The sequence below is a fragment of the Hetaerina americana genome, unplaced genomic scaffold (assembly GCF_022747635.1).
Source record: "Hetaerina americana unplaced genomic scaffold, ioHetAmer1.1.p SCAF_127, whole genome shotgun sequence".
In the NCBI taxonomy this organism is placed as follows: domain Eukaryota; kingdom Metazoa; phylum Arthropoda; class Insecta; order Odonata; family Calopterygidae; genus Hetaerina; species Hetaerina americana.
In genome coordinates this window covers 763,768-782,862 of record NW_027286370.1, presented here as the reverse complement: position 1 = coordinate 782,862, position 19,095 = coordinate 763,768, and positions in this window count along the sequence as shown.

The window sequence follows — 19,095 nt, the reverse complement described above, 5'->3', positions numbered from 1 at the left end:
TGACATCCTTACCTCCTTGTGTGCCTCCTTGCCCCCATCCATGTCTCCTAGTGAAAGCTTCTTTGCCTGAAGCTATTCTTTTCCTAATGTACCTTCTACTTTGACCATTTTGGTCCAAAACGCTTCCGAGATACGTAAACTGTTCCACCTGCTCTAGTTTTTACCCTCCTATTGTAACTTTTAACTCAGTCTTCCTCTTTCTGGAAAACCGCATAACCTTTTTTTTTTAAATATTTATTCTCATCCCATATCTGTCGCACTTAATCTCCAATTCACTCAGCAATACTTTCTGCCCTCAAGCTGACTCACAAACTAGAGCTTGTTCATCAGAAAACCCAACTGATTTTATGCCGACTTTCATTTCTATCTCCAGTTCTTCCCATGCCTTTTTAAATATTTCCTCCACATACGAGTATATGAGGAACAGCACGGGTGATAATGGGCAATTCCTGCTTCACTCCTTTTCCTAACACTGACCATCCGGACTTTACCATCCCCCACCCGCACCTGAGCAGTCTGAGACATGTACAGGTTGCGGGTGAGCCTCCTTGTCCCTCTAATCTATTTCTATTTTCTGCAACATACTCATTAGTTTTCCCCAATTTACTCCATAAAAAGCCTTTTAGAGATTTGAGAAACGGGCAAATACGCCCTGATTTTATTCTATATTCCTTTCGATTAATAATCTCATTACTGCAATGGCATCGATGTTTTGCAGTATTACGCCCTGCAGCATTTACATCACCTAAATATTCGAATATGTTTTTAGCTATTACATGCCGATTTTCACACATTCTGTGTGAAAATCGGCATGTAATAGCTAAAAACATATTCGCATATTTAGGTGATAATTGAAAAGTCTTTAACGAATGATTAACGGCCGGCTCTAGACATACAAGCCGTTAAATGATTAATGTTTTTTCCTCAAAACATAGTCTTAGTTTTGAGATAGCCATGAGGAAAACGAAAGGCAGAAAAAATGGAATGGCAAAAATAGTATCGATATGATATCAAAATATATAATGTGGTATCTTTCAATAAGACTTACAGAAAATTAGATCAGCGAGGAAGAGGGAGGAAGAGAACAGGCATTTTTGACGGAATTTATGGGATCGTTATAAATAATAAGCAGTGGTGGTGGTTTCCATAAATTCATACGGAGGGGTTTGAGCTGGAGGTGCCCAAGAGGAATGATGCAGATTTGAACTCAAAAAACCCTTCAGTCGGCAGCCGAATGGCCTATCCACTACGATAACACGACTGGAAATCATGCGGTGAGATGAAAGTTGATTTCGGAATTAGATTGAGTGCAGGGCAAATTGGAGCCAATTGTGAAAAACGATATAATGGTAAGCTGTAAGGATCGCGACTAGATTCCTAGAAGAGTTTGGTTAGGAATCAGTTACACGCCTAATATTGAATTAAAGACTGATTCTATAAAATTCACACAGATAGACATTAGATAATTCTGTAAACACAATTACTTAATTTTTAGGCGTCATTCTACCGTATTACAGATACTACTGCTGTACTAGTATTGCATTACTAGCACCTGGCCTTGCATGAGTTAAACAGTAGCTGAAACGTAAATTGGCCATCGTTGGTGCACGCAAGGATTTTCGTAACAGTACAAGTGGAACTACATAAATATTCGGTCATTCCCTGAAACGTTTTAAAGAAATGTAATGCACCCCGTGCCATGTGTCAAACCACCTCCTCTCACCCATACCTGCGAAGGTTTGCAGATTACCATGCGATTGACATTTCTATCATTGGAGGAAAGAAAACGAAGTATTTTACTCGCTGCTTACGATACTTTTCACATTTTCATAAGTTCCACATAAATCCTCGCGTTATTCTCCGTGGACGTTCTTCCATAACTGTCATCTCAAATGCAAATCACTTCATCTTTAATTTCATTTGATTCCGAGTATGACACTAGCATTAGGATGATCGGGGCAACTCACCGTTGTTTGTTTAGCCACAGCATTGAACAATTCAAATTCGATCGCACAGAAGTGCGGGTCAAAGTTTTCCAAATTGTCGCATTTTCTCCGTGAGCTGCGTTTCGACGGTGAGTGGGTGTGCCGTGAGATACACCCTCCAGAGTGCGATGCGGGATGCTCCTCGTCCGCTCCCTGCGCTGCGGTGAACTGGGTCTGTGCGGGGAATGCGGAGAGGGAGGGTGAGGGAACGTTCCCAGGGTGGGAGGGAAGAGGGAATTTTATGCGAGCGTGCGAGCATTATTAATAGCCACCCTTATGGGAGGACCCGGGCCTATCGTACGGCATGCGACAACATTCCGGGAGACTCCGAGACACACGCGATCCTCCGCCTCCTCGCCACGAATGAAAAGAGAGAGGAGACCGAGGGAAATGGAGAGATATGGAAGACCGTCTGACCGCACGCGCTGACCTCAGAGCGCAAAAATATTTTTTTCCTTCCACTCCACTAAATCTTGTACGTTGAGGACATCGTTCCGTGTTCCTAGGACCGTAATATTGAGGGAAAGCCGATTTAAAAAAGAATCGGTTTTCTCTATATGGACTCAGTGGAAGTGATTCGAAGGTTAGGAAACGTTGCCATATTGTTCCATGCCTGTCTGCATCTACATTGCACGCGTAGGGCTTCGAGGATTTGTCCGAGAGAAAGGAAATGTACCTTCGTGTACGGAGGATTTCTAACTATAGTCCTGAGAGAAATATCCCAAATCCTCTTTCCGTTAAAGACAGAGCAAGATGAAAAGAGACAACATTAAAAAAATAGATTAAAATATAAAAACTGAAGATTTAAAGCTAAATTAGAAAAAAAGTTATTGAAAAGTATTTGAGAGAAAAGAGTCATTCACTCGGTTAGTCCTTATGCAGCATTTGGGATTGCAGCCGATGGGAACATGAATAGGCAAAACATTACGGCAGAAATGGTGCTAAAACCAACATGAATGCGTGCAAATTCCATCATCCCTTGAGGGACCCACGATTACTACGTCTTTAGAGCACTGCATCTCTACAGTCCCTTAAACCCTTACACGTTTCCTATTCCTTATCATTGGCGCGTGCACCCACTACGTAGAACCGAGGGTGAAAACGCGCAGCCAGTTAAAAGATGAATAGCAAGAAAGTCAGCAATCTGAAGCTCGCGAAGATGATTCTATGGAGCCTCGGAAGGAGCTTGGCTTATGTCAGCAGTTTCTGACGAAGCAACACAGGCTGAGCTCACCGCCGAGTCGAGCTCTGCAGATTCCATTGACGATGACTCAAGCTGCCTTGCACTCTCCTTATGCACTAAGGCCGAAGAACGAGAGGTTGCACGCCCCGGAAGGACGCCGTACTCCATAAAAAGAAAGTGAAACAAATGGAAGGGGGCGTGGAGGGAGAGGTCTAGGAGAGACTTCCTGTAGAGAGGTACATTCAGGAGCAGCGCGTACGTCTGCCAAGTGCTCGCGATCCGTGGGTGCTTCAACCTCCGAGGGAGAGAGGGCCACTGCGCGTCGCGCGAGAACTTTTTTTAAGTGACGTTTCCGCGGAGCGCATTCGGATGAATGAGCCCCGAGGAGTCACTCACACCCGAAGGCCAAAGGGTGGAGTTTTTCATTTGTCCCTGCGCAAGTGACAATGACTGGGGGGACACGGTTTCTGACGAGGAAGGAAAGGAGAACGGGAGGGTTCACACGAGGGTCCTTCAAGAAAACTCGACCCCGCGAAGCGGACGGTAATCCTAACTTCAAAATATTCGTATGAATTTCACAGGAGTCTGCTGTGGAAGATATATTTCTTCTGCAAACCGACTTCGATATCCAACATTAGAATCTAGCATTCACGTAGAAGAATTCTCTCTAAGACATCCTTAATACACGGGAGTCGCAGTGTAAAGGAAATTCGTCGTGAATCTTTACTCGTTAAAAATAACAGAATTGGGAAATTTGAGCAAGCATGTGTCATAGAGCACACGAATAACTGGTTAATAAATAATTAAATAGGCTTGCAAAATATAACGATAAAAATTAATAACACATAAAATTATCAAATAAATGATTCGAACGGCTGTCTCAAATAAATAGCACCAGAATAACTTTTTTAACTATTACTTAATATGTTGATGAGGCAAATGCATCAACGACAGCAGCTAAAAATGGGTTAGGCAATTACTAAGGTATACATGTATTCTCTAAAAAAACAAGTAGTTTGTCAAGTAACAAAAGTTACAAAACAAAATCCACGAACCGTACGTGTTGAAAAACATGATTTACGTCTTTATTGCAATCATGTAATTCCTTACATATCATCTAATTCGGAGAATCAGGGATACTTCCATGAAATACATAACATTTAATTCATTTTAAGGACCCGTTATTGAAAAAAAGCTTATCTATAAGATTTTCAAATAAATTAAACTCTCAACATAAAAATATCGGGACGTCAGCGAGAAAATACTGAAGGATTGCATGAAAAAAATAAAATTTTACGGGAACAATTCTCCAGTGACGTTTACCTGGTTGAATTAAGGTCAAACAGGGTGTCCAAAAGGGGAGGAGCTCGCTATAGATCGCCGGCGGGACCTATTGTGCTGCTCCCTGCACTCGACAGTGCCCACTCAAGCATTCGTGCACTGAATAAAATTATTTATTTTACTAACCCCGTTTCCATTCACTGTACTTTGTAAAGATCTGGAGGATATTGCTACGTGAATAGTTACTCAAACACAGAGAGAAAAATATATAGCTTTTTCCAATTATTTTTGCTTGAAAGAGATTAAATGGCTTTTAGGAGAAACCGCGGCTGCATACTGCCACCGACGTTCAAAGTAAAATTATCGTCCATTTTTTTTAAGTCCATGCACTTGAAACTTTGAAGGAGACCAAAAAAGCACAACAGAAATTTATACTTTGACACAATTTTAAAATATCTTTCGTCAAGCAATCGTGCAGAGGTATATTGGGGATAATAGATATACGGAGGCGATTCAGCATCATTAATCAAAAAAACTAATGAATTCCTTGATAGTGATAATGAATTTCTGCTGTAATATTACTTGCTTAAATAATGCCTTCTTCTTATTAATTCAACCATCATAAAATTAGTTTCAAAGTTTATGTTCCAGCTCACCTCATTCAAGGCATCAAACGGCACGTAAAATGCACACGTCAGGGTACGCAGAGTCTGACCCCTTACCCTGTTTCGCTGCGATTTCCTAAGAAGATCTGGTTTTTCGAAAAAATCAGTAGCATGGGCAGGTGGATTTGGATACGTGAGCAAGGGTAGGTTACATAAAACATATGGAGTCACCAGGAATTGAACCCGAGTCCTCCACTCAGTAACCGTGTGCTATATTCAAGAGGCTACCACAACTCTTTAATTCAAATGACAACAAGTGTTTGAAGAATATCAATTGAAAGGAATGCTGTTCAAAAAAAGATGTTAGTTCTTGATTTCACCAACCAATAATTTGAATAAGCACACATTAATTCACCTACACTTTAGCTCTGGCAAAATGAAAAGATATAAACTTCATCTTTGCCTACAATGGCACGCTGTATCAGTTGACTTCAAATAAAAAGGAACAACTAATCTGTGCACTTATACATCTCCATTTTATTATAAAAGATGAAATGTATCTATATACTACAGAATAAATTTGGAACGTTTAAGGTAACAAAATTATATACCAACAAAGTTTTGGGTTTTCTATTGACTACAGTAATTGATTTCATGAACTGTAATAATTACTAATGTTTACTCCCTAGTCCATAATTGACTGGGGAATTAGAATACATTCAGAGGAACACGATCAAAGATAGAAAAGAATTGTAAAAAGACAGCCTTATTCAGCGCTAGTCCAGTCTGAGAAAATCTTGTCATACAACCATTAATTAAACACGCACTGAAGAACGTTCCGTTGAAGGTATATACATGCTATACACTTACATTATACAAGGTTTTTTGAACACGGTCTACATGCAGTAAGAGTGCTACGTACGGATCCTATGAAAAAATTACCACTAGATATAATCGTGTGCTTGAGTAAGGGCTTCAAAAACGAATCACGCTACTCGTTTTTAAATCTTCTCAGTTTCTTTCCAATTACGCACTCTGAGTCATCATGCTTCCCCTCCTTTATTTTGCTCAAGGACGTAATACTGTCCGACGTACATTCCACTTCTAGAAGAGCATTTATGTTCAATTTTAAGACTTAAGATATTTTAAATAACAAATAAATATGCTATATCAGTTACAGATCAATCTTAGTTACTCTCTTTCGTCTATTATTTTATTTTTTGCAATACCACTTACCATCAATTAAATGGACGTAGATCAAATATTTCAGTAACGTGACACCTATATCGCTCTCATTAAGAAATGCAAGAATGGTGGTAAAATTCTCATATTTCAATGCACGAATTGCAACTGTGTCATCTAATGTATTGAAAACATTAAATTAATTTTGATTCATTCCTGTTAGACTAGATTCCAGCGTATCATTAAATATGCCACGATCTATGCAATAGACAAGTACACCACTCTTGTATAGTTGACTGAAAATTTACATTTTTATCATAGAGACATTGTCGGAATTTGAAATATGGATAGACGGACAAAATAATTTTGGTAGGCAAAGTAGGGAATGACTATGTGCTACGCAGATTAATGATGATAGAACACAATTGAACAAGATCCAGAAGAGAAAAGTAAACTATTTCGGCCTCGTACTAAGAAGGAAAACGAATACTGAGGGAACAGTGGAGATGGAGAAAGAGACTTCTTAATATCGACCGTGAAACCGTGAAACGAGAAAATGTCATTAGGAGACCAAGGATGAGGAATGGACGAGGAGCGAAGGGAGACGATGGTGCAAGGGACCTGCCATTCGGTAGATGACACGCTTTCCAGCTCTAAATCAATTGGTTGTGCCACAAACATTCAAGTGATGACTTTCACGTCCCAAAAAGATACGCCTTACTCCTGGGTTCTCATTATTGGGTACGTAGTAACTGGGGTAATTAACAATGTAATCGATATCAATAAAAGTGGTTTTACACACCATAGATACGCCGAGTTAGTTAATTTAGGTTTGTTTAAGTGTAAAGCCGACTAATATCTACCGGGTAAATAACCGGAAACCTCGGAAGAGTGGAAAGAATATGAGCGTCGAATTAACCTGTTGGCCGAAATATCTTGAGGGGTCGACTTCAATTTTTAGTTCCACTGACGATGAACAGCAAAATGAAGTGGATGCAGTCGACACCTCGGCAGGCAATGAAAAAAAATCCAATCACGGGAAGTTTGACACAGGGCCCCGGCATTTCATCCATTGGGCCACTGGTAATCGCGTTATTCCGTTTCCCATCAGATTTAGCAGAGATATTCTCAACTCACAAAATACTTTTGAAGTTCATTCAGCATGAGCTAATCCTCGCTGATTGATGAGGTTAAATAAGACCCTAGAAGTAGCGCGAAATTCCGGAAAAATACAACACTATTATGCAATGCATAAAATTTTAATTCATATGTGACATTAAATAGCCGTTTAAAAAAATTAAATGAATTTTAATCTTCACATTTAAGTTATCCAAGGCCACTTTAATGATTGGCCTCTATTAATTTCTTTTAGCCGTCCTTAGCTTTTCCTGCCCTAATCCGCCAGATTTCCGAATTCCTACTTCATTGATCGGTGAACTGATGTTAGATTTTTATGAGCAAAATTGAAAATTCTTTTTAAATTGTATTATTGATTACCAGGTGTACCCCGTTTATCCGGAAATTGAGGTTTGCACGCGTATCTTTTTTTCCGACGCTGGCAATACGTATGTATTTACTCATGAATATCAGATGACATACATATCCCGCATCTAGTTCATAATAAAATATGATAAATAATTTACATCATATCGAGAAGAATTCACATTATATACAATAAAATTGAATCTCGCACGGCCAAGAGCACGGCAGGGCGACCATATTACTAGTCGAACCAGGTACAGGGACTGAGTGGACAAAGTCTGAATATACTCAATAAGGGAACTCCCTACGCGGAACACGATATCCGGGAAAATGTTTCAGATTAGTAAAATTCAATGGATGTAAGACAGAGTGTAAGAAACTGAGCCAAGGTTAGCTCCCAGCAGAAATAGGGTAAAAAATGGAAAATATAACAGCACCCGATCGATTGAAGAAAAAAAATAGCAGGAAATGAAGACCGGATTTCTGGTAGCCGCGAATGATAATATAGCCCAAGAGAAACATGCGAGAAGAAAACTATGGATCACTGGCAAAGTACTATAATTAGAAGAAAGTAGAAACACTAGAGGACTGAGGAAGGAAAGATATGCTACGGAGGCAGAGAAATGAGATCATCAAGAAATTGAGATGAGCCAGAGATGGATGAAGAACCTGTCCGAAAATGTGCAGTGCGACCTTGCTCAAAGAAAAGTTGAAAGAATTTACGGAACCGTGAGACACTTTTTCAATGAACGCAGAGAAGTCATCATCTCTAATAGAGATGGAAAGGGTGAAATTCTCTTTGAAGCTTTAGACAAAGCAAAGTGACAGAAAGAGCATTTGTAGGATCCTTATGGTGAAATTCGCGATGAAATGCAAGCAAAAGAACTGAAAAAGGAGGAAGTCTTCGACGATGATAAGAAAGGAGACTACGTTCTTCAGCCTCAATTTGACTCTGCAGTTAGGGACTGCAAAACTGGAAAAGGGCAAACAAGACACAAGGGAGTGAGGATATACAATAGAAACTAATGAAAAAAATTCGAGAATACGATCCAGACATAACTATACAACCTATTTTTAAATATGTACTTGAGAAAATTAATCCTTTCAGTATAATTTAATCGCCCAATTACAAAAAAATAAAATAAAAAGGAAGAAAAATGTGAAAACTTCAGAAAAATCAGCCCGACAGCTACCCGGTATAAAGAAGGGGATGAAAGAGAACAATCTCATGATAAACAAAATTATGAATAAGGTAAGTAATAAGGTAAGGAAGATGAGTACATCTCGAATTATGATTACGGAAACACAAAATAGAACAAGTGGAAGAATTTTAGGAAGCAGGATAATTAGTTATAGAAGAAACAAGAGGGATATATTAAGCAGAATAGGAATGGAAAAGATGGCTTTCTATCAGACGAAGCAACTACTAACGGCAAAGAGTACTAGTATCGAAAAAAGAAAGCAAATCGTTGACACATTCGAGTAACTTGTATATGGAGTTTCCTTTTATCTGGACTTGGACAATAGGAACTGCAGATAAAATTGAAATGTGGTGTTGTTGCAAAATGCTGAAAATAAGGTGGGTAGCCGGAGTAGCAAATGAAGAAGTACTTTGAAGAGTGGATGGGGAGAGAAGCATTATGGAGGTCACTTACAAGAAGTTGAGGGAAATTGATTGGAATTAGTTTGATAGCTTGAGGCACGAAGGTTTAATGAAAATTATATTTGAAGGCAAAATAGAAAGGAGTAATTAGAAAGCCTTGGCTGAATTAAAAAAGCAGGCAATGGAAAATGCCGGTGTACGGAGCTTTGGGAGAGTGAAGAAATGGTAGGGAGCAACACAGTTTTGCGAGCTGTCACAAACTTATCCCCCTTGATTGATGACTTATGATGAAGGCTTTCAAATTTGTACGCAACAAGATATTCCTCAAAGAAATAAGTTTTGTTTGCAATAGGTGAGACTAGGTTAAGGATTTTCACATTCTTACATTTTAAAAAAATGTGGCGAGAATATTAGCTCCATCATATGGTATCTCTATCATAAAAGCTATAAGACAATCCTAATCAAAAATTTACTTACTTGAGTATCGTTTGCTTCATCAATAAAAATAGGGGCAAAGGAACGAAGCTTATTCTTACAAAATATTTTAATTCACTTGAGCTTTCATCAAATGTCTCCTCGAGTCTCAGTTTGAGTTTTATTTGTGGGTTTTAGCTTTATATAAAATAAAATTCTCATCTAATTTGTTCCGAAAAATCTTTGCTTAAACTATAACTTAGCGATCACAACATAGGCAATGTATCCGAGGGCATTTATTACCGATGGGGAGAGTATTGCTCAAGCAAAAGGAAACATTTTCATCACAGGCGAGGTGCAAACAAGAATATTCTTTTTATCCTGGGATTTTCTTAGAAAGAGGCAAAAATGTATTTGAAAGAAGTATGGAGACAACGACCTTGGAGGGTTATATCATTTCTTATCAGCACTAATTCCATGTGAAGACCAATTTGGAAATGACGCCGTTGGTTCATTGGTCTTGCCTTCATTGAAGCAATATAATATTTTAAATTAAAATTTAAGTTTTTAAAGCTTGAAGATAAGGAGAAATAGAAATGTGTCCAAACAGCACAACGATAAAATACAAATGGGTGGATCGAATGCCTAAAGAAGATGTTCCGCGAAGAGTAGAAGGAAAAATGTTTGACGAACAAATTGAAAAGAAGAGAGGATAATATTTCCGGATACATGTTGGGACAAGCTGACCTGATTAAGACGTCCATTGAGTGGAAAACGAACGGGAGGAGCTACAGAGGGAAACTTCAAAAGAGAAACACGGACAAATTATGGCAGACGCCGAGGAAAAGGAATAAATGAAATAAACAGTTCTCTTCATGCCTACAATAACTGAGTGAAGAGATGCGACGAAAAAACCATAGGAATGATGATCTGTGGTGATGATATTAATTGCTAATGCTAAGAGCTCACACAATGATTCATCGAAATGTATACATGTATACACCCCCATTGTAGACAAAGGTGTATACTGTCGAGGAAACGCGACAGCTCAAGCCCTGAAGAAGGCATAAAGCATAAACTTTCTGAGACGTGTCCTTTTACGTGTTATCTATTTTATTTTTACGTTCTATTGTGTCATCCAAATGTTATATTGCTCTCGTGAGTGCTTCTACATTTTCGATATATATATATATATATATATATATATATATATATATATATATATATATATATATATACACACATACAATTTTAATGACTAATTTTTGTTGAATTCATTTTAGTCAGTCGCTTGTTTTCTACAAATGGTTCTTCTGGGAGGCGTCTATCACTTTTTGATATGGTACAGAAAGGTTTACATCGAAAGGTGAATTTCTTGCAGAGAAAGCCGTCGGAATTTCGCATCGCCCTCAAATCCACCGCGCTCGCAATTAATAACAGTGGTCTCTGTGGCACATTTTCCGAGTCAATACTTGCCTCTCCCTTGGGTGGGTGGCTGAATTGTTTTGGCACTGAACTGTACAGCAGTGATCCAATTAACGATAGTTAAAGAATTTTCTTCCTTGGATTGGGAAGCTCTTTTTTTCTGGTGCAATCATCTTAAATTCTCTTTCCTTTCAACCATGCCTACATTACCCTCAATGGAATGGTGTATAATATTTCAATTACTCAAAAATAAATTATCCTGATCGAGCAGCATTTTTATTCGCTCATGTTCGTAAAATAAGCCCATGAAATATTTCCACGTGCTTTGTTTATTCAATAAATACTTTCATTTTACCATCAAGATTATTTTTAACTTGAATGTGCCTTGAAACATCTCGGTTGCCTACTATTTCGGCAAAAATGGGAGATTTTACAGAAACCGGTAAAATGTCCTCCTTTCACTCCTGCGTGGGAAGGTGCCACCAACTTCCCTTCAACGTGCGTGCATTTTGCCCTTTCGTGATTACACGAGTGACATTTCGACGTCATCAGACGCCGCTCTTCGTCATCTACTGACGAAAATATTTGATAGAATATGATATTATTTGCTCAAGTTTTGAATCTCTCCCAAGATTAGGTCGCGTTTCCTAAAGGTTTAACTCCGGGGCCCCGTGCGCCCTATGAGCGGTGTTGCTCTTCGGAAATTAAGGGACGCACCAGGAGGCCATAAACGCGCTGGGAGGAGACACGCCCGGCAAGACCGAGGGCGCATTATAAAATCATCGAGTTCAGGCGCCCGTCGTGCGCGGGTAGGCAGGGGACAGGTCAGGCCGGGTCACGGCTATAAAAGACGGCGGACTCCGGAGTCTCTCCTCCCCTCACCCTCCCTTCGCCCCGAACACTTTTGCTGTTTCGGTGCAATAACTCCGTCGTGCGGTGACTGAGAAGGGAGGCTGGGGAAAGTTTTACATTTCCAGATTTTATACCAACCTCGAGAAGCACGGAGACATCTTTTTTTTTCCTTCCTGGATTACATTATTTTTCTCTCTTCTTTCGCCTTTCTTACTTTAAGTCTCTCATTTTTCTCTTTCCGAGGGACCTTATGTCCTCGGTGGGAGTTCCTGGGGGGAGATGGTTGAAATAAGCTCTAAAAGTTTCTCCGTAGATTATCAGGCGTTGCTCGCGTCTGCCCTGTTCCGAGGAGTTTCCCTCCATCCATTTTTCGGCGTCGAGTCATTGGGCCTCTTGTTTCCTCAGACACAGATTACACATTCCGTTTCTATCGGACTCGAAAACAATAAACGTTGATTGCGGAGCAGCATTTCGTCCTCCCTCTAGCTCCATTGTTTAATCGGAAATGGGTGAGTTCGCACATGTGTTTATTTTCGGAGGAGTGATCTCAGATGAGGTCAGCGGAGTGTTAAACGCTCATGCATACAGAACTGTCCCAGATATCTGGACATCTATTCCCAAAGTTCATTTCCATGCATAACACAATCCTTCCCACTCAAAAAAAATAACTCACAAAATTTAGATTAGGTACTGCCGCGTCTATACCTGCTTTCGAAGGAAATTTGCGAGGTTCCTCCTCATCGGCAAGTCATGATTAGCATCAGAAGCATCGGCGGTTATGTTAACTATTGCAGCGCACAAAACTGACAGAAACATAATAATAGTCTGCACGGTGTTCTTTCACGTGAACAACACCTGAAGGGTGATGAAGCTCGATGCTTGGAGAAGCTACGCGGTCCGGTGGGCCACGACGACACTCGCTGGCATAAAACACCGGCGGCGGGAGTCATCCCTCTTTCGGAACAAATCTCCGTGACCCCTCTGTTGATGGATACGGGCAGCGTGTACACAACACTCCCGTCCGATCCGGACACGGAGGAGGGAAATGCGATTTCGCGCGACTAGAGATCGAAATTTTCCTCGACCCCAAAGTAATGGCTACATAACAATTGCATTGCGTCATTCTCCAAGATGGCTGGGACAGCATTCGCTCGGGAGGGCCTCGGGGCTGTCGGATCCCGTAAACATAACTTCGTTCTTGCCCTTCCCCGGATCCTATCTTCTCATCTCACCTCCCCGCCCAACTCCACCCCTCTCCCCCCTCTCTTCCCACCTCCTTCGCCTCTTCCTCGGCCCCTCACCACTCCCCGCCGCGCCACTCCGGCCCCTCTACCCTCTCCCGCAAACAGTTTGTGTTGCGTTTCCTTTTCCCATCTCTTAACTCCCTTCCCTTACATTCTTTTTCCACTCCTGTTCCCTCTCGTTTCCCATCTGCCCTATTACCCCTCTTAAAAATGTCGTCCGATGCACTCCGGTGTTATTTCGAGAAGAGCCGGGAGAAATCCCAAGAGTCGAATCGCATCGGGAAGGTCGGATGAAGTAATAAAATCGGCAAAGTGCACGTGTTCACTTGAAGGAAACGGCAGGGTGGTGTCCGATCGATAAAAATTGATGTTCACTCTATTCCGAATTTCTTTCCTCGTCCAGGATTGACGGATGTTTGGTATCCCAAAGGATAAAATGCGTATGGACTGTAAAATTCATCCAATAAAAATGATTCCGTGGCAGAATAAATTTTACAGATGATGTTTATCGAACCTACTACCTATGCTTAACGTAACAAAAGATAAACGTTGAAAAGAGCCTGGAATGTTTTGTGTGAAAATTTGGTCCCTTCAATTCTATTATCTCTTCCCTTACGTCCTCTTCACCAGTTTAGTTAAGAGGATTCAGTGATGTTAAACGCCCACTAATGATCTAAAATTAAGTCGGTTGTCGAACTGAGTTGAGTCTGCTCCATTTTAACCTTACCACCGAATTTATAACTGATCGAATACCGTCTAACTCCTGAACCCTCATTGTATTCGATATTTATTTTATTTATACACACTCATACAGTTGTTTAATAATTTGTCAATCTAAATTATTTTACACTTCCAAACCCTAAAACATAACATTTTTCGGCTGAGTTACTAGCTGAGTTACTTACATATTAGTATGAAACATTTCCTAATTACAATCACTATTGCGGTTATTCTTTCAGCTCCCCTCATCTAGTACCATGGAATAATATGCCAAGAGTTATTTTCAGAGGGAGGATAATCCTTCGTGGTTCGACAAGACTCAAAAGGAAAAAGACTAGGAACTCCAAGAGAGTTGAGTTTTACGCCAAAAATATACTAATGCCAATTTTATAATTAGGGAACTCCTGCATGTAACGAATCTGCGTATCTTTACTTACAGGATATCATCGAACATGCAAACCCTACAAAAAACTGGCGAAGTATTTTAGAGAATTAAAGCAAAATATTAGAAAATATTGCCTTTTTGCACGCTACTACAGGTATATGGTACGGTGTTCACACAATCTGAAGAAAAAATAAAAAACATTAAATGTGAATATTTTGTTTTCTCAATAAGAAATTACAGACTGCAATGGGTATACGTACTTATGTTAAAAAAATAAATAGTAGCATTTTAAAAATGGAAGAATGCTAATTTATATGGATTTATGTTCAAAAGGATTTACATTTTTCTCGCAAATAATCCAACCAAGCACCCTTTGATTTACTTATATTTTAGCTCTAGAAATGTTTTTAAAAAATCTTAAATTTATCTTTCATAAAAACGACACGCTGTACCACTTGAATTAGAATAAAAAAGAAAACTAATCAGGGTCGGGGTATTGTTTTAAGCAATTATTATTCAGAAATAACCGAGATAACTGGATAAAATTTATTCTGCATATTAACTGATCCTCATGTACTTTAGTTTGTAAATTACAGCTACGAATTAATGTTGATTTGTCTCGTTTAAGCAAGACGTAGATTGAAGAAACTCACAATATTGAGAAGATATAGAGTCACGTTATGATTAATTTCCTTCATTTGAAAGGTTACAGTGCGCGGGAAATGACACTGTTGTGAGGGGGGAATGGAATTTTCAGACTGGCCACATGTTTCTCACGGAGGATCCAAGAAGTGGAAGACCATCACTCACGGATAAGGCCGCAATAGTGAAGAAAATTGACTTTATCATATTACATCGACGAGCCCCATCCAAATGATCATGAATGAGAATTATCTTAGCCACGGCAGTGTGTGGAAAATTACTCACGAGAACTGCACATGTCAAAGATGTCAGCACGATGGCTTCCACGACTACTGACGCCTTTTCGGAAACAAACACGGCGCGACCAGTCAAGGGAGATTTAGAATCGTTTAAAGGAAGACGAAGACGATTTTTTTGGTCGCCTGGTGATAATGTATGAATATTGGCTCAATCAAAAAAGATTTGACGACAAAAATGATGCGTTTAGAGCTGAAACTATGTTTCCAATGATATCTGCTGAACTCTGCAATGAAGGCCTTCGAAATGGCAAGAAACGCTAGGAGTAATGTAAAACAATGATTAGTGACAAAAATGATGCAGACTTAGGAATAACAAATAAAATTGAGTTTCCATCTCGATTACTTTTTAGCAATAACAAAAATTTTACGTCCCACCTCATAGATGAGCATAGATCTTTATTTAATTATGATAGAACGGAAACTATTTACTCAGGAAATACATAAAATTGAAATTTTTAAGGTGACCAAATCCAATACCAAACTAGGAGAGAAAAATGTGTAGCTTTTTCGAACTATATTTTTTTTAAGATACTGAATGGCTTTTAAGAGAAAATACGAATGCATACTATCATCGACGTTCAAATAAATTTTTTATCAATTTTTTAATGCTCACGAACCTGAAACTTGGAAAGAGACCAAAAAAGCACAACAGATATTTATACTTTGACGCAATTTTAAAATACCTTTCGTCAAGCAATCGTACAGAGGTAGATAGGGGATAATAGATAAACGGAGGCGATCCAGTATCATTCATCAAAAATATTAACGAATTCCTTGATAGTGATAATGCATTTCTGCTGTAACATTACTTACTTAACTAATGCCTTCTTCTCATTAATTCAACCATCATAAAATTAGTTTCAAAGTTTGTGTTCCAGCTCACCTCATTCAAGGAGCCATTCGGCACGTAAAATGCACACGTCAGGGTACGCAGAGTCAGACCCCTTACCCTGTTTCGCTGCGATTTCCTAAGAAGATCTGGTTTTTCGAAAAAATCAGTAGCATGGGCAGGTGGATTTGGATACGTGAGCAAGGGTAGGTTACATAAAACATATGGAGTCACCAGGAATTGAACCCGAGTCCTCCACTCAGTAACCGTGTGCTATATTCAAGAGGCTACCACAACTCTTTAATTCAAATGACAACAAGTGTTTGAAGAATATCAATTGAAAGGAATGCTGTTCAAAAAAAGATGTTAGTTCTTGATTTCACCAACCAATAATTTGAATAAGCACACATTAATTCACCTACACTTTAGCTCTGGCAAAATGAAAAGATATAAACTTCATCTTTGCCTACAATGGCACGCTGTATCAGTTGACTTCAAATAAAAAGGAACAACTAATCTGTGCACTTATACATCTCCATTTTATTATAAAAGATGAAATGTATCTATATACTACAGAATAAATTTGGAACGTTTAAGGTAACAAAATTATATTCCAACAAAGTTCTGGCTTTACTATTGACTACGATAATTGATTTCATTAACCCATTTACCTAACACTTACGTTAATATTGCCATACTGTTTTTGTTTTATGCACTTATATATACCTGTTTCTTCTCCACAATGCTGGTAACGATCGATTACTCTTCAGCAAGAGAAATGCCTTGGATTAATTTTAAGTAGCCTCCCGCAGTTTTTAGGTTTGGAATGGTAGGCGAAAACTATAAAAGAGAAATTTTGTCCAATTAATACGCTTTTTCTTTGCTTTTGATTATTTTTTGATTTTCAACTCGATTCACACGCATAGTAATTTGATGATTTTCGTAATTTCAACCGTCATGTTGGAAAGCTGCAAAATGCAATTACCCTATTAATAACAATTAATATTAAGTTCCTCGTCCTCAATTGAGTGGGGAATTAGAATAAATTCAGAGGAATACGATAAAAGATAAAAAAGAACGGCAGAAACACTTACTCAGAGTGATATGTATGGATGTAATGAAAAAATTACTGCTAGATATAATCGTGTGCTTGAGTAAGGGCTTCAAAAACGAATCACGCCACTCGTTTTTAAATCTTCTGTTTCTTTCCAATTACGCACCCTGAGTCATCATGCTTCCCCATTTTTTTTCAAGGACGCCGTACTGCCCGTCGTACATTCCACTCCTAGAAGAGCATTTATGTTCAATTTTAAGAATTAAGGTATCTTAAATAACAAATGAATATCTTCATCAATTACAGATCAATCTCGGATTTCTTAGTTACTCTTGTTCATCTATTTGTTGCAATACCACTTACCGTCAATTAAATGGACGTAGATCAAATACTTCAGTAACGTGACACCTATGTCGCTCTCAGTAAGAAATGCAAGAATGGTAGTAAAATTCTCACATCTCAATGCATGAATTTAAAATTTGTCATCTAATGTCTTGAACACGTTAAATTAATTTTGATTTATTCGTGTTAGACTAGATTCCAGCGTATCATTAAACACGCGAGGTTTACCCATCGGCGCATTTTAACTGATCTATTTTTATGAAAAACCTTCATCACCACGTTTTTCAATCTTAAGATTGGTTTATTGTAGCCCTCCATTTTCCTCTATACAGTGCAAATCCTCTCATCCGCTGACAGATTTTCTATTGACGCCGTACGGCATACATTTGTCCTAAGTACATGCGTACCTGTACCTGTCTTTTGGTCATACTCAAGAGATCCTCCTTTCAATTGCCCTTTATGTTAGGTTTCTGACTAATACATTTGGCTTATATTGTACCTAATTCATCTAGCCTCTTATGGAGATATCCATATTGCTCTTCCTCTTTTACCTTTAATCTACATACTTCCTCGTTCCTCACCTTCCTTTTACTCGATTTGCAAACTCAGGTTATTCGAGCATAACACGAGTTGCCTCCTTTTTAATAAGGAGGCAACTCGTTTTTAATTTAATTTTTTTAAAATTTTGTGTTAGCTGGAACTACGCTTGATTTCGTTCGAACTTCGTCCATTATAAGTTATACTACTACCTATGGATGAAATAATCCACTTGCTCTAGTTTTTTCACCTATTGCGGTGTCTGCTTTCATTTTTCTATTTTATCCACACAATTTTAGGCTTTCATGCTCCAAGTATATTCAAAAAGTACTTGCTACATAGCATTGAAAAATGAAGAATTCAAGTTTAAAAATTATTCACTGACACATGTCGCGTAGTTATTAATATTTATACGAGTATGTGCATATCTTTTTCCATTAAAAGAAAATTCGCTGAATTTTAGAAATTTGAATGTGTAAACAGAAAGATTTTTTCCCATGCTAACGAAATCAATGGAACTAATTGTATGTAATTATTTTTGAGTTTTTCAATTTATTAATAGAAATTAAAATACGCATTCACCTTGGACCGTTGGCTAAACGCATGGAAACTCATAAACTAAATAAATTAAATGAGTGTGATTTTTCAATTTTCTAAAAAAAATCTATAAATACTCGTAAAACGTGGAATGAAGAGGACCGGCCTTCTACACTGACGTTCCCGTAGGCATACAAACATATTTATTGCCTAATTTTTCATAGGCGTTTCTATAGATTATAATTACGGTCCTAATCGATACGATTTTGGAGGGTTTCAAAATCTACAGCCATTTCTATTCATGAAGACCTCTTGCCTCCATTCTTAGTGAATTGATATTCACGAATTTTTTCGATGAATAATTCATCTTTCAAAAAAAAAACCCACGAGCTTCACGACCACCCGGTCGGTGCGGATAGGACTAGATTAAAGGGCTGCGAAAAGCACCAAATTCGGAGAATAATTCGCGATAATGTGGTAATAATGAAGAGCAC